At 42.4% G+C, this 17033-nt stretch overlaps 2 protein-coding genes across 2 annotated transcripts in view; one reads left to right on the top strand and one right to left on the bottom strand.

The window, feature by feature from the left end:
- LOC306861480 (cadherin EGF LAG seven-pass G-type receptor 1-like) overlaps positions 1-17033 on the top strand; it is a gene marked incomplete at its 5' end in the record, with an annotated part of 116603 nt that overhangs the window by 24726 nt on the left and 74844 nt on the right. The window lies entirely within an intron of this gene.
- The window catches only part of LOC306861483 (uncharacterized protein), an 814549-nt gene continuing 804742 nt past the window's right edge, over positions 7227-17033 (bottom strand). Inside the window, exon 6 of the mRNA XM_079403751.1 lies at positions 7227-7349. The gene's annotated coding sequence lies outside the window, so the exon portion shown is untranslated. The remainder of the gene's footprint in view (positions 7350-17033) is intronic.

Below are 17033 nucleotides of genomic sequence, written 5' to 3'. Positions count from 1 at the left end.
GAAACAGATCGACAGACAAATCGATGGCACAAACAGGGAGCGAGACCCAAAGGCAATCGAGACATCAGATTATCACGAGTATCTCGTATTGCTGCTGTAGCATCCTCTACCCCAGATACGGCTATGACAAGACTTGTAAACACTGGCATTCTACCACCCCCTATACATCTTGAGAACAGATTTGAAGCATTAATGAATGTGGGTGAGAAATCTGCAAATGTGACTAAACACGGATCGAATCAGCCAGCAGCTAACATCGCTACTAACAGGCGCTCAAGGTCGAGCAGACAGCGGCTTTCAGCTCAGAGCGCAGTCGAGCCCAGGACTCTGATAGTGGGTGATGCTATTATCAGAAACATCAGTAGCAGGACTACAACTACCTACTGCCTTCCTCAAGCAAATGTCTCTGATGTGAACAAAGAACTTCGGAACATTCTGATGAAGCACAAGACTGCAAATCGAGTCATCATCCATGTGGGGAAGAATGATATTCGGAAGGAGCAGTCAGAACTCCTTAAGAAGGATTTCAGTGAACTCTTTGAAACGCTTCAAAGTCTTGAAGTTCAGTCGTTCATCAGTGGACCACTCCCAGCAAGGGGAACTAACATGTTCTCACGGTTGCTTGGGCTGAATACATGGCTACAAAGAACCTGCAGTATAAAAGGAGTCAACTTCATCGACAACTTCAACCTTTTCTGGGGCCACAGACAACTGTTTAAACTAGATGGCCTCCACCCAAACAGACTCGGTGCAAGAGTGCTTAAGGACAATATCTATTTCTCCCTCCGTCATCCTTCAGCGGTGTGTGCCAATCTACTCGGCCTGAATGGCACACACACACCTGGACAGAATATGAGTGACCACAGGACTTCATGTCAGCTTTTGAGTCAACATGTGGTTGACACATCCCACAAGGATACTGATAACACCACGCAGCCACAACAAGCACTGCTCATGGACATCCCAGCTGAGCCCTGCCCACAGAGCTCATCACATGCAGACTGTGACGTACTACAACAGCTCCAAGACTCAGCACCCAAGGACGACCTTCTGGAAAACAGACAGGGAAGCCAGAACGACATCTCACAGCCAGCGGAAACACCAGAGCCAGAGCCCTGCTCACCAGATACACTATCACTCTCCCCAGAATCTCCACTTCTAAGCTTCTCACAGAAAATGGAGGAACTGGTGTATGCTGGGACCAAACTCTCCCACTCTTTCGCTTCAAGCCCCCAGATATCAACTAAAAAACGGCGGGCCCCACAACCACCAAAGACTGCAGGCCCAGCTCACCCTCCTCCTCCTGCGAGAGCTCTCCGGCCGCTGCCACAACGTCAGGGCCCAAACCCCTCTCCATCTGGTGTAGGTGAACCAAAAACAACTGATAACAGCTCTCAGTGATATGTGTCGGGTCCCCGCTATATTAGCAGCAACATTCACAAATGTTTACAGAACAAGCGGGAACCCAGTGTGCCTGTAGCCTCCTCTATTTCTGTTTTATTAAGCAATAGAAAGTCTAAGGCCTTCTCAAGCCGTACGGCTGACCCATCTAACCTGCGGCCTATAATGCATCAATCTAAGATTGCTGTAGAGACAAAATGTAATTCCATCAAGTTAGCATTTTTAAACATTCGCTCACTTAAAAATAAATCATTTCTGATCAACGATTTAATAACCACAAACAACCTGGATTTTATGTTTTTAAATGAAACATGGTTAGAAGACAGCTGCAGTGCAACAGTCCTTCATGAAACAGCCCCTCCTAACTTTAATTTTATAAGTGTCTGCAGGACTGTTAGGAGAGGTGGAGGTGTAGCTGCTCTGTTTAAAGATGTTTATCAGTGCAAGCAAATGTCATTTGGTCAGTATTCATCTTTTGAATACCTAGGTATTGTGCTGAAAGGTGCTCCACGCACCCTGTTTATCATTATTTACAGGCCTCCAAAATATTCTCCAGCCTTTGTTGATGATTTCACTGAACTGTTATCAATGATTTCCTCAGAGTTTGACTGTTTTGCTATTGCAGGGGATTTTAATATTCACATAGATAATGCAGAAATCAAAACTACAAAAGAAATTATAACTGTTTTAAACACTTTTGACCTGAGTCAGCATGTGCACGGACCCACACACAATCGTGGACACACCCTAGATCTACTCATCAGTAGAGGTCTAAACATCTCATCCATTGTAATCAAGGATGTAGCACTATCTGATCACTTCTGTATTTTCTTTGATATATTGATCTCGGTCACCACTGAATCTAGATCTGTCTCTACTTACTTAGGAGTTACTTCCGGCTTCGCTACTGTTCGGACGCTCTTGCTTATTGCTCTCCGCTTTGCTCCCTATTTTTGCATTTTTCTCATATCTCTCCAAGATTTTAACTTCAACTTCAGCAGATCAGCACAGTGCTCAGACAACACATTTTTTGGGGGGAAACTAAAGACTTTCTCCCAGCAGTTTACATTCCAGAGACGGAAAAACACAGCTGTCTACATTCAAACAGACTAGAGAAAATGCCTCTCGTGGAATCTACTTGCTGCATGAACTGCCACAAACTTCTACAAAGGATTGCAGTTCTTGAAACAAAGTTACTTACTGGACTTCCAAAACAGGCGGAACACACAGCAGACGGTCATCATGGACCCCCCCAGCATACAGCTGGTGAGTCCTCTGAATCTCAAAAGTTTATACAAAGTGTAGAGGAAAAAGCCGAAACAGAGCGACAGACAAATCGATGGCACAAACAGGGAGCAAGACCCAAAGGCAATCAAGACATCAGATTATCACGAGTATCTCGTATTGCTGCTGTAGCATCCTCTACCCCAGATACAGCTATGACAAGACTTGTAAACACTGGCATTCTACCACCCCCTATACATCTTGAGAACAGATTTGAAGCATTAATGAATGTGGGTGAGAAATCTGCAAATGTGACTAAACACGGATCGAATCAGCCAGCAGCTAACATCGCCACGAACAGGCGCTCAAGGTCGAGCAGACAGCGGCTTTCAGCTCAGAGCGCAGCCGAGCCCAGGACTCTGATAGTGGGTGATGCTATTATCAGAAACATCAACAGCAGGACTACAACAACATACTGCCTTCCTCAAGCAAATGTCTCTGATGTGAACAAAGAACTTCGGAGCATTCTGATGAAGCACAAGACTGCAAATCGAGTCATCATCCATGTGGGGAAGAATGATATTCGGAAGGAGCAGTCAGAACTCCTTAAGAAGGATTTCAGTGAACTCTTTGAAACGCTTCAAAGTCTTGAAGTTCAGTCGTTCATCAGTGGACCACTCCCAGCAAGGGGAACTAACATGTTCTCACGGTTGCTTGGGCTGAATACATGGCTACAAAGAACCTGCAGTATAAAAGGAGTCAACTTCATCGACAACTTCAACATTTTCTGGGGCCACAGACAACTGTTTAAACTAGATGGCCTCCACCCAAACAGACTCGGTGCAAGAGTGCTTAAGGACAATATCTATTTCTCCCTCCGTCATCCTTCGGCGGTGTGTGCCAATCTGCTCGGCCTAAATGGCACACACACACCTGGACAGTATATGAGTGACCACAGGACTTCATGTCAGCTTCTGAGTCAACATGATAACACCACGCAGCCACAACAAGCACTGCTCATGGACATCCCAGCTGAGCCCTGCCCACAGAGCTCATCACATGCAGACTGTGACGTACTACAACAGCTCCAAGACTCAGCACCCAAGGACGACTTTCTGGAAAACAGCCAGGGAAGCCAGGACAACATCTCACAGCCAGCGGAAACACCAGAGCCAGAGCCCTGCTCACCAGACACATTATCACTCTCTCCAGAATCTCCACTTCTAAGCTTCTCACAGAAAATGGAGGAACTGGTGTATGCTGGGACCAAACTCTCACACTCTTTCGCTTCAAGCCCCCAGATATCAACTAAAAAACGGCGGGCCCCACAACCACCAAAGACTGCAAGCCCAGCTCACCCTCCTCCTCCTGCGAGAGCTCTCCGGCCGCTGCCACAACGTCAGGGCCCAAACCCCTCTCCATCTGGTGTAGGTGAACCAAAAACAACTGATAACAGCTCTCAGTGATATGTGTCGGGTCCCCGCTATATTAGCCACAACATTCACAAATGTTTACAGAACAAGCGGGAACCCAGTGTGCCTGTAGCCTCCTCTATTTCTGTTTTATTAAGCAATAGAAAGTCTAAGGCCTTCTCAAGCCGTACGGCTAACCCATCTAACCTGCGGCCTATAATGCATCAATCTAAGATTGCTGTAGAGACAAAATGTAAATCCATCAAGTTAGCATTTTTAAACATTCGCTCACTTAAAAATAAATCATTTCTGATCAACGATTTAATAACCACAAACAACCTGGATTTTATGTTTTTAAATGAAACATGGTTAGAAGACAGCTGCAGTTCAACAGTCCTAACTGAAACAGCCCCTCCTAACTTTAATTTTATAAGTGTCTGCAGGACTGTTAGGAGAGGTGGAGGTGTAGCTGCTCTGTTTAAAGATGTTTATCAGTGCACGCAAATGTCATTTGGTCAGTATTCATCTTTTGAATACCTAGGTATTGTGCTGAAAGGTGCTCCACGCACCCTGTTTATCATTATTTACAGGCCTCCAAAATATTCTCCAGCCTTTGTTGATGATTTCACTGAACTGTTATCAATGATTTCCTCAGAGTTTGACTGTTTTGCTATTGCAGGGGATTTTAATATTCACATAGATAATTCAGAAATCAAAACTACAAAAGAAATTATAACTGTTTTAAACACTTTTGACCTGAGTCAGCATGTGCACGGACCAACACACAATCGTGGACACACCCTAGATTTACTCATCAGTAGAGGTCTAAACATCTCATCCATTGTAATCAAGGATGTAGCACTATCTGATCACTTCTGTATTTTCTTTGATATATTGATCTCGGTCACCACTGAATCTAGATCTGTCTCTATCAGAAAGAGATGCATTAACGAGAACACTAGTGCGCTATTTATGGAGGCAATATCATTAACACCAAGCATTTCTGCAGACTCTGTTGATCTTCTCCTGGAGTCATTTAACTCAAAAATTAAGAATGTTATTGATGATATTGCCCCGATAAAGGTCAGCTTGAAGACGGGGAAACAGAAATCAATTTGGAGAAAATCAACAGCAGTTCAGAGCATGAAAAGACAATGCAGAAAAGCTGAGCGGATGTGGCGGAAGACGAAACTCGAAATTCACTATAGCATCTATAAAGACAGCCTTCATGCTTTCAATGTGGAACTAGCCACAGCTAGACAGGCTTTCTTTTCAAACCTTATAAACAGTAACTTAAACAACACCCGCACTCTTTTTGCGACTGTTGAGAGACTGACAAACCCCCCAAGTCAGATTCCCAGTGAAATGCTCTCAGACAGCAAATGCAATGAGTTTGCTTCCTTCTTTTCTGAGAAGATCAATAATATCAGAAAGGAGATTGGCACATCCTCAAGTTATGCAGAGGTCACACAGATTCGACCGCAATTTCAAAAAGAAGTGACAATGTGTGTTTTTAAAGAAATTGATAACAAAATTTTGGAAGAAATAGTACAGCACCTTAAATCTTCAACCTGCTATCTTGACACACTTCCGACATCCTTTTTCAAAAATGTGCTTAACTGTTTAGAAGCGGATCTCTTAGAAGTGGTGAACGCCTCACTTCTTTCTGGGACTTTTCCAAACTCCCTTAAAACTGCAGTTATTAAGCCCCTTCTGAAGAAGCGCAATCTTGATAACACCATCCTGAGCAACTATAGACCCATATCAAATCTTCCTTTTATAGGTAAGATTATTGAAAAGGTAGTTTTTAATCAGCTGAACAACTACTTAAAGTCAAATGGATACCTGGACAATTTTCAATCTGGTTTCCGAGCACATCACAGCACAGAGACAGCACTCATTAAGATAATAAATGATATTCGCGTCAATTCTGATTCTGGCAAAATATCAGTGCTGGTACTACTAGATCTTAGTGCTGCGTTTGACACTGTCGATCATAACATACTTTTAGAGAGACTGGAAAACTGGGTCGGGCTTTCTGGGATGGCACTCAAATGGTTCAGGTCATACTTAGAAGGGAGAGGTTATTATGTGAGTATAGCAGAGCATAAGTCTAAGTGGACGGCCATGACATGTGGAGTCCCACAAGGCTCAATTCTTGCACCGCTCTTGTTTAACCTGTATATGCTCCCACTAAGTCAGATAATGAGGAAGAACCAAATTGCCTATCACAGCTATGCTGATGATACCCAGATTTACCTAGCCTTATCTCCAAATGACTACAGCCCCATTGACTCCCTCTGCCAATGCATTGATGAAATTAACAGTTGGATGTGCCAGAACTTTCTTCAGTTAAACAAGGAGAAAACTGAAGTCATTGCATTTGGAAACAAAGATGAAGTTCTCAAGGTGAATGCATACCTTGACTCTAGGGGTCAAACAACGAAAAATCAAGTCAGAAATCTTGGGGTGATTCTGGAGACAGACCTTAGTTTCAGTAGTCATGTCAAAGCAATAACTAAATCAGCATACTATCATCTCAAAAATATTGCAAGAATTAGATGTTTTGTTTCCAGTCAAGACTTGGAGAAACTTGTTCATGCCTTTATCACCAGCAGGGTGGATTACTGTAATGGTCTCCTCACCGGCCTTCCCAAGAAGACCATTAGACAACTGCAGCTCATCCAGAACGCTGCTGCCAGGATTCTGACTAGAACCAGAAAATCTGAGCATATCACACCAGTCCTCAGGTCCTTACACTGGCTTCCAGTTACATTTAGGATTGATTTTAAAGTACTTTTACTCGTTTATAAGTCACTCAATGGCCTAGGACCTAAATATATTGCTGATATGCTCACTGAATATAAACCAAACAGACCACTCAGATCATTAGGATCGAGTCAGTTAGAAATACCAAGGGTTCACACAAAACAAGGGGAGTCTGCGTTCAGCTATTATGCGGCCCGCAGTTGGAACCAGCTTCCAGAAGAGATCAGATGTGCTAAAACATTAGCCACATTTAAATCAAGACTCAAAACTCATCTGTTTAACTGTGCATTTGTTGAATGAGCACTGTGCTATATGTCCGAACTGACTGCAATATATTTTATGTATAATCATTTTCTTTAAATTTATCTTAAATCATTTTCTATATCATTTTAAAATTCCTTGTTTTTATTATTCTTATTTCCATGTTTTTATTGATTTTAATGTCTATTTCACTTTCTTTTATGTAAAGCACTTTGAATTACCACTGTGTATGAAATGTGCTATATAAATAAACTTGCCTTGCCTTGCCTTGCCTTGCCTTGCCTATCAGAAAGAGATGCATTAACGAGAACACTAGTGCGCTATTTATGGAGGCAATATCATTAACACCAAGCATTTCTGCAGACTCTGTTGATCTTCTCCTGGAGTCATTTAACTCAAAAATTAAGAATGTTATTGATGATATTGCCCCGATAAAGGTCAGCAAGAAGACGGGGAAACAGAAATCAATTTGGAGAAAATCAACAGCAGTTCAGAGCATGAAAAGACAATGCAGAAAAGCTGAGCGGATGTGGCGGAAGACGAAACTCGAAATTCACTATAGCATCTATAAAGACAGCCTTCATGCTTTCAATGTGGAACTAGCCACAGCTAGACAGACTTTCTTTTCAAACCTTATAAACAGTAACTTAAACAACACCCGCACTCTTTTTGCGACTGTTGAGAGACTGACAAACCCCCCAAGTCAGATTCCCAGTGAAATGCTCTCCGACAGCAAATGCAATGAGTTTGCTTCCTTCTTTTCTGAGAAGATCAATAATATCAGAAAGGAGATTGGCACATCCTCAAGTTATGCAGAGGTCACACAGATTCAACCGCAATTTCAAAAAGAAGTGACTATGTGTGTTTTTAAAGAAATTGATAACAAAATTTTGGAAGAAATAGTACAGCACCTTAAATCTTCAACCTGCTATCTTGACACACTTCCCACATCCTTTTTCAAAAATGTGCTTAACTGTTTAGAAGCTGATCTCTTAGAAGTGGTGAACGCCTCACTTCTTTCTGGGACTTTTCCAAACTCCCTTAAAACTGCAGTTGTTAAGCCCCTTCTGAAAAAGCGCAATCTTGATAACACCATGTTGAGCAACTATAGACCCATATCAAATCTTCCTTTCATAGGTAAGATTATTGAAAAGGTAGTTTTTAATCAGCTGAACAACTACTTAAAGTCAAATGGATACCTGGACAATTTTCAATCTGGTTTCCGAGCACATCACAGCACAGAGACAGCACTCATTAAGATAATAAATGATATTCGCGTCAATTCTGATTCTGGCAAAATATCAGTGCTGGTACTACTAGATCTTAGTGCTGCGTTTGACACTGTCGATCATAACATACTTTTAGAGAGACTGGAAAACTGGGTCGGGCTTTCTGGGATGGCACTCAAATGGTTCAGGTCATACTTAGAAGGGAGAGGTTATTATGTGAGTATAGGAGAGCATAAGTCTAAGTGGACGGCCATGACATGTGGAGTCCCACAAGGCTCAATTCTTGCACCGCTCTTGTTTAACCTGTATATGCTCCCACTAAGTCAGATAATGAGGAAGAACCAAATTGCCTATCACAGCTATGCTGATGATACCCAGATTTACCTAGCCTTATCTCCAAATGACTACAGCCCCATTGACTCCCTCTGCCAATGCATTGATGAAATTAACAGTTGGATGTGCCAGAACTTTCTTCAGTTAAACAAGGAGAAAACTGAAATCATTGCATTTGGAAACAAAGATGAAGTTCTCAAGGTGAATGCATATCTTGACTCTAGGGGTCAAACAATGAAAAATCAAGTCAGAAATCTTGGGGTGATTCTGGAGACAGACCTTAGTTTCAGTAGTCATGTCAAAGCAATAACTAAATCAGCATACTATCATCTCAAAAATATTGCAAGAATTAGATGTTTTGTCTCCAATCAAGACTTGGAGAAACTTGTTCATGCCTTTATCACCAGCAGGGTGGATTACTGTAATGGTCTCCTCACCGGCCTTCCCAAGAAGACCATTAGACAACTGCAGCTCATCCAGAACGCTGCTGCCAGAATTCTGACTAGAACCAGAAAATCTGAGCATATCACACCAGTCCTCAGGTCCTTACACTGGCTTCCAGTTACATTTAGGATTGATTTTAAAGTACTTTTACTCGTTTATAAGTCACTCAATGGCCTAGGACCTAAATATATTGCTGATATGCTCACTGAATATAAACCAAACAGACCACTCAGATCATTAGGATCGAGTCAGTTAGAAATACCAAGAGTTCACACAAAACAAGGGGAGTCTGCGTTTAGCTATTATGCGGCCCGCAGCTGGAACCAGCTTCCAGAAGAGATCAGATGTGCTAAAACATTAGCCACATTTAAATCAAGACTCAAAACTCATCTGTTTAACTGTGCATTTGAATGAGCACTGTGCTATATGTCCGAACTGACTGCAATGAATTTTATGTATAATCATTTTCTTTAAATTTATTTTAAATCATTTTCTATATCATTTTAAAATTCCTTGTTTTTATTATTCTTATTTCCATGTTTTTATTGATTTTAATGTCTATTTCACTTTCTTTTATGTAAAGCACTTTGAATTACCACTGTGTATGAAATGTGCTATATAAATAAACTTGCCTTGCCTTGCCTTGATCGTCAGCACGGTGCCAAGTCGAACACACCTATACATTTCGCCCTCTGTTGGAATTACAAAGCGCTAACTTCTCCCCATCACCTCTTAGGAAAAGTAAAATAATTAAATATAAATCGATTCTGAGGTAAATCAATCGATTTTTTTCACTTTTTTTGAAAAGAATCGCGATAGTTAGGTTAATCTATTTTTCTCCCACCCCTACTAATTCCAGTACAGAACCTATAGGATGTTGCACATGCGTAACTGAAACGAATCACTCCCCGAGACGACTCGTTCGTCCCGAGTCACATTAAAGATTTGTTCAAAATGAACGAATCGTTCAAGAACAACCCATCACTAATCAAAATAGAAGTGGTCACAGAAGGTGCATTTGAAGTGCATTTTAATACCAGGTAGAAACAGTATGCACCCCAACTTATTACTTGTGATTGGATTACTGAAAACACATCTTAATAACAGATGGAAACAGGGATTTTAAAGACTTGCTACCCACATAGCAAATCTTTTCTGGCCCAGCTCCGGGCCACACGATCACTTTTCCCTCGGCCCAAGTACCGCAAAGAATGACGGCCCTGAAGTGGCCCAGAACTGGATTAAAGACAAGGGCCACACGTGGGCCATAACCGGCCCGAATCTCAGCCAGTAATCACCCGTAACTGGCCCTGAACTGGGCCAAAACAGGTTTTATTATTAATACCAATTCTCAGCCTTAAGTAAACCAGAATCACCAAATCTGAGCCCCACCTGAGCCTTATATAGTCCAGACCCACTACAGAATATTAATATTTGATATTACTGTATTGTGTATTACTATAATCGCCATTATTCCGTTTTGGTAATGTACACACAAACCATGCCAATTAAACTGAATAGAAAATCAGCCTTAAAATCCACAGGTCATGTAACTGTGCAAGTAAAGTAAAGTAAAGTAAAGTAAAGTCGTGACGTATTGTCAAGTATGGTGACCCATACTCGAAATTGGTGCTCTGCGTTTAACCCATCCAAGTGCACACACACAGCAGTGAGTAGTGAACAAATGCACACACACACACACACACACACACACACCGTGAACACACACCCGGAGCAGTGGGCAGCCATGCTGCGGCGCCCGGGGAGCAATTGGGGGTTCGGTGCCTTGCTCAAGGGCACCTCAGTCGTGGTATTGAGGGTGGAGAGAGCGCTGTACATTCACTCCCCCCACCTACAATCCCTGCCGGCCGGGGACTCGAACCCGCAACCTTTCGATTACGAGTCTGACTCTCTAACCATTAGGCCACGACTTCCCCAATAAAAAAAACATATTGCATTGAAAATGTTTTATTTTTATAAAGAACATATCAACCAATAAAGAGTCAGTGTATTAAGTATACAGTCTATAAGAGAAACATAACAGACAGACATGTGTAATCAAGAATTGATTGCAGAAATGTCATAGAGCAGTACCACAGTAGTCCAAATGACGATGCGTTGCAGTCGCAGTCGCAGTCCTCTCTGGCAGGATATAATAGTTTAGTGTGAGGAGTAGGGCGTAATTAAAGTTGTTAATCGCTGAAAACACTATCGATCCACATCGTGAGGGTGCATGCGGTTCTTATTCAAAACACGCATCACCGGAAAAACGGCATGTCGCAATCTATGAAGAAACCGGCGAGAGCCAATGAGGGTTAACAGTGAAGTGACATTCAGCCAAGTATGGTGACCCATACTCGGAATTCGTGCTCTGCATTTAACCCATCCAACGTGCACACACACAGCAGTGAACACACACACACACACCGTGAACATACACCCGGAGCAGTGGGCAGCCATTTTATGCTGCGGCGCCCGGGGAGCAGTTGGGGGTTCGGTGCCTTGCTCAAGGGCACCTCAGTCGTGGTATTGAGGGTGGAGAGAGCGCTGTACATTCACTCTCCCCACCTACAATTCCTGCCGGCCGGAGACTCGAACCCGCAACCTTTGGATCACGAGTCCAACTCTCTAACCATTAGGCCACGACTTCCCCATTAAATTGTTACTATAGCTACAGAGGAAGGAGATACATATCGCTGATGAATGGTTTGAATTTGGATCTGTTCCTCACACAAAGCATCACATGGATACAGAGGATTTGAATAAAAGTAAAATACTTTGATGATCATTTTATTTAATGCTTGCGCATGACGAGCTGAATGCCTTCTTTGCTCGCTTTGAGGCACAAAACAGCACCACTGCACAGAAGACTCCACCTCCTCCCGGCGACCAGGTGATGACGCTGTCCCCGGACAGTGTGAGGAGATCCCTCAGCAGGATCAATGCACGCAAAGCTCCGGGTCCTGACAACATTCCTGGGCGTGTACTGAGAGACTGTGCAGTGGAACTCACTGAGGTCTTCACAGACATCTTCAACATCTCACTAAATCAGGCTGTTGTCCCCACATGCTTCAAAGCTACCACCATCATTCCAGTCCCTAAGACGTCATCTCCATCCTGCTTCAATGACTACCGTCCAATAGCACTCACTCCCATCCTCATGAAGTGCTTTGAACGGCTAGTCTTGCACCACATCAAGTCTGTCCTCCCCCCCTCCCTGGACCCCTTCCAGTTTGCATATAGGTCCAACCGCTCGACCGATGATGCCATCACCACTGCCCTCCACCCAGCCCTCACACATCTGGAGAAAAAAGACTCATATGTCAGGATGCTGTTCATAGAATTCAGTTCAGCATTCAACACAATCATCCCTCAACAGCTCACTCACAAACTGGTCCAGCTGGGGCTCAGCACCTCTCTGTGCAACTGGCTGTTGGACTTCCTGACCGGGAGACCTCAAGCAGTACGGGTCGGCAGTAACACATCCAGCACCATCACACTGAACACTGGGGCCCCCCAAGGATGTGTGCTGAGCCCCCTCCTCTTCACTCTGCTGACCCACGACTGCACACCATCACACAACTCCAACATTTTCATTAAGTTTGCGGATGACACGACTGTGGTGGGTCTCATCAGCAACAGAGATGAGACAAACTACAGGAGTGAGGTGAGCCGCCTGGCCGGGTGGTGCAGTGACAACAATCTCTCTCTGAACGTGAAGAAGACGAAGGAGATTGTTGTTGACTTCAGGAGAGTACACACTCAGCATGCCCCTCTGACCATCAACGGTGCGACTGTGGAGAGAGTGAGCAGCACCAAGTTCCTGGGTGTGCACATCACTGAGGACCTCTCCTGGACTAACAACACTGTAGCACTGGCCAAGAAAGCACAGCAGCGTCTCTACTTCCTCCGCAAACTCAGAAGAGCCAGAGCCCCGGCCCCCATCATGTGCACCTTCTACAGAGGCACCATCGAGAGCATCCTGACTAGCTGCATCACTGTGTGGTACGGCGCTTGCAACGCATCCTGCCGCAAGTCACTTCAGCGCATAGTGAGAGCAGCTGAGAAGATCGTTGGTGTCTCTCTCCCCTCCCTCCAGGACATCTACAGCACCCGTCTCACCCGCAAAGCCCTCCGCATTGCAGGCGATCCCACCCACCCGACACACAGCTTCTTCAGTCTGCTGCCATCAGGGAGGAGACTGCGGAGTCTCCAGGCGAGGACCAGCAGACTGAAGGACAGCTTCATACATCAGGCTGTCAGGAAGCTGAACTCCCTCCCGTCCTTGCCCCCCCCTACCCTCTTTCACCCCCATTTAACACAGCAACACACTAGGAACTCTGACTCTGTGACCCCCCCCACCGACCAACAAACTGTGACCGGCACCTGTCACTTGTGCAGCATTGGCTGATCACTACCCATCCAACATTGACTGCAAATTACCTCTTCGGATAGTCTGACAAAAACTATCCGAACAGTCACTTCGACTTGTCACTTTAACAGACTGATAAGCTCTTCTTGCACTACACTCATAACAAAACAAAACATCTGCACAGTTTTGTTTTTGTTTTTGTACATTCAACTGGTTTGCACTCCATCTATTCTGCCATGTGCCTTATGCACTTTATCTATCTCTCTTGTTTTTATTTTCTACAATGTCCTCAGACTGATAAGCTCTTTTGCACTACAAATATATCTACACAGTGTTGTTTATTTAACTGGTTTTGCACTCTATCTGCCATGCGCCTTATGCCACTTTATCGATCTAATTCTTATTTTTTTCTACAATATCCTCATTTGTATAATTGTATAGTTGTATGTACATATGTTTAAACTGTATTTATCTGTATCTGAACGTGTTTAATGTTAACTGTATGCACCAAGGGTCTGAGAGTAATGCAATTTCAATTCTCTGTATGTATGTACTGTACATGTGGAAGAATTGACAATAAAGCTGACTTGAACTTGAACTTGATGACAGCATATTAATAAAATGATGTGCCCCATGGTAAGTCAAATAAATATTACATGATACTGGTTAAATTATCTCTCGCTCTCTCTGTGTAAGGATTCTAAGATTATTTGTACTGAGAATAATAATATAAAATATAATCAAATTATAAAGTGCAGTTTACTGATTTACTGATTTGCTTAATTTTGAAATGATGTTTCAATCTGTTTTGATTTGCCATTTCAAAGATTAAATTTAAACAATACTACACTTCATTTAAATTTCTGTGATCATTTTATCATATTTTATTTATCTTGTTTTTCATGGGTCACATAATATGCCTGATCTGGGCCACATGATCCTCTGGACTGATCTGGGCCACACTCCTCCCACCAACAATCGGCCCTCGTATTGTTTGCCGTGATCCACGCCGTGCCATCATTGCCACACATGGCCCAGCTCTGGCTGAATGGGTCCATGCCATTGCTGACAGGAGGCCAGCAGCTTGAGCATTCACTCATTTATGAGGTCTGTCTGGCTTTTGTTCTTATTAGGGGCCTCTGTTGAGGACCAGGAAGATGAGAGCATTCCTTACACTTCGAATACACTCCTCTCTGCTCTGTTCTGCCTTCTCTTTAACTGGTGGATTCTTTGAGTAGTGCTATAAATCACTCAAGCGTTTGGCACAGTTAAGGTTTGAAGACTTTTGCTCTGTCACTTCATAGAAAAGCACTGAAAGACAAAAAGACGGTTTTCTTTTGAGGTGAATTATTGCTTCTGTCCATTGTAAAATGCTCTTGAAGTTGGGCCGTGTTGCCACATGTTGTCTTCTACCTGAGTTTCTTCAAATGGGAGCGAATTAATTTCCTGAAGACGTGGGGTGTGAACTAGAACGACAAGAAATCTTCTCACAGTTATTGCAGTTATCACCGCCAGCTCTTTGCAGGTTAAAGTTTTACAGTGCAAAAAAACCCTTGCTTAACAAAGGAGTGTATTTGGCAGTAGATTTCAATACTGCAGAGTAGGCTATACTGTACATATAAGAATTTTTTTTCTAAACAACTTCGCAGAGATGAAATCACAAGTTATTGGATGTCATAGCTGCTCTTCATCTCACCTTGTTTCACTTTCAGCCAAAAGCAGAAAATGGCATTTAAACTTGCTAGCCAACTTGATAAAATAAAATAATAACATTTTAGTAAAATATATTTTTTGTAAAATAAAATTTTAATAAAAAAATATATATATATTATTATTATTTGAAATTTTAGTATCCATTTGGTACTGCAGTGCTAATACTTTTGGCTTTAATTATTGGCATAATAATTATATTTTAGTACACATATCACATGTCTAGATATTTCATCATGTTGTTCGGTTATTGTCCATTTTTTGTTATAATTTGAATTTCAGTTGCTGGTCCATTCTGACATTGTCATTTTTGATATTTTGCATATTCCTTACTCGGACACTTGTAAGCATCACATGATACATGGGCTATCATCGGTTACCTGCCCACAGAGCTCACAGGAACAAAGGAGCGTGTTCATGTCTATTGCAGACTGTGCCAGAGCCCTGTCAGTATCTGAGCACTCGACTGCAGACGGACGCTCTGATAAACACAAGTACCTGGCTGCTAAATAACCTTTAGGTATGAAAATCTCTCTGTATCACATGTTTCCCCTATATAGTATAATGGAAATTATTATTGCCAATGTTTACAACTTTACAGTAGGAAAAATCACTTGCTCTCCTCACTTGATTTAGTTTATCTTATCTTATATCTCGTTTCCAGAAAGCAATTTTCCCTTATTGAAATACTGATGGGCCTCACTGACTCTTTTATGTTGACGTGCGTTGCATTGTTATGATTCAGTCTGGTGCTTTTACCTCAGTGTCACATCGATGAGTTTATTGCCTGAGGGCATGTTTGTATCACCACATGCTAGCCTACTGTATCACCTGCTGAGCGTTTCAACAGGCCAGCCGCGTATTTAATTTTCAATATCTGATTTCAAATCACAGTCAGCATTCCAGTAATCTGTAGGGCTCTTTGCCTGAGCAGAGGCCAGCAGATTATAACAGGAAACTTGCAGAGGCAATTTATTCACAGTAGATGACTGTGTTGGCGTGATTTGGACATAATGTTTTATCAGTAAAATGAGTCATGATAGTTCTAAATACTTATATGAAAATCAGTTTGAATGAAATCTCTCTGTCTTGACCAAAATGAGTGTCCGGTGACTTTTCTCATGTTGCTGGTCTTTGACCTCTGACCCTTTTTAATCCGAGTTTGTTCTGCTTGGTCAGGTGAAAACACCTGGTTTGTAGATACCTCTGACTTGGAAGATGTTAATGGATCGATTCTAGAATACAATTGCTTGACACTATGTTACTGGATTGTAGGCAGTGTTAAAAACTGAGAACATTTACTGGACGTTATTTGTTTAATTCAAACATTGTGTATTACATTAATACACTGAACATTTCATTCACATTTTGTCATGCATTTGTCTCTAGATGAGTATTTTGATTATTTTTCTGCATCTGATGTGTTTAGAGAATGAGTCTTTTTAAATATATCTGTAATATGGATCGGGACTTTTGTTTAGCCCTCATTAGATGAAGACTGTATGCCGCTCACCATCAAACTTGAACTAATTCAATAGAAAATGAACATGACACTCTCTGTTACCCCAATAAAGATGGCATTTCCCATTCCCAGTCCTCTAAAACCTTTCCACTAATGCACAAAGAGCATCACTGTGTGCCTCTATCTTGATGTGATCTGGAACAGCTCAGGAACAGCTCAGTAAGCACAGTCTGTCAACAATGACACATGGACAGATGAAGAATCTAGAAGCAATCAAACTATTAGTTCCTTAAAGAGACCCATTAAAGGGACCCAACAGTACCTTTCCTCTTCTCAATGCATGCTAAAAGAGACTGAGAACCTGAGTGCAGTTTAACAGGAGAAGTGAAAGTTGTCTGTGTCTTCATTATTTGTGG

Source organism: Barbus barbus (genome assembly GCF_936440315.1).
Source record: "Barbus barbus genome assembly, chromosome: 42".
In the NCBI taxonomy this organism is placed as follows: Eukaryota; Metazoa; Chordata; class Actinopteri; order Cypriniformes; family Cyprinidae; genus Barbus; species Barbus barbus.
This window is presented reverse-complemented; position numbering and strand designations above follow the sequence as displayed.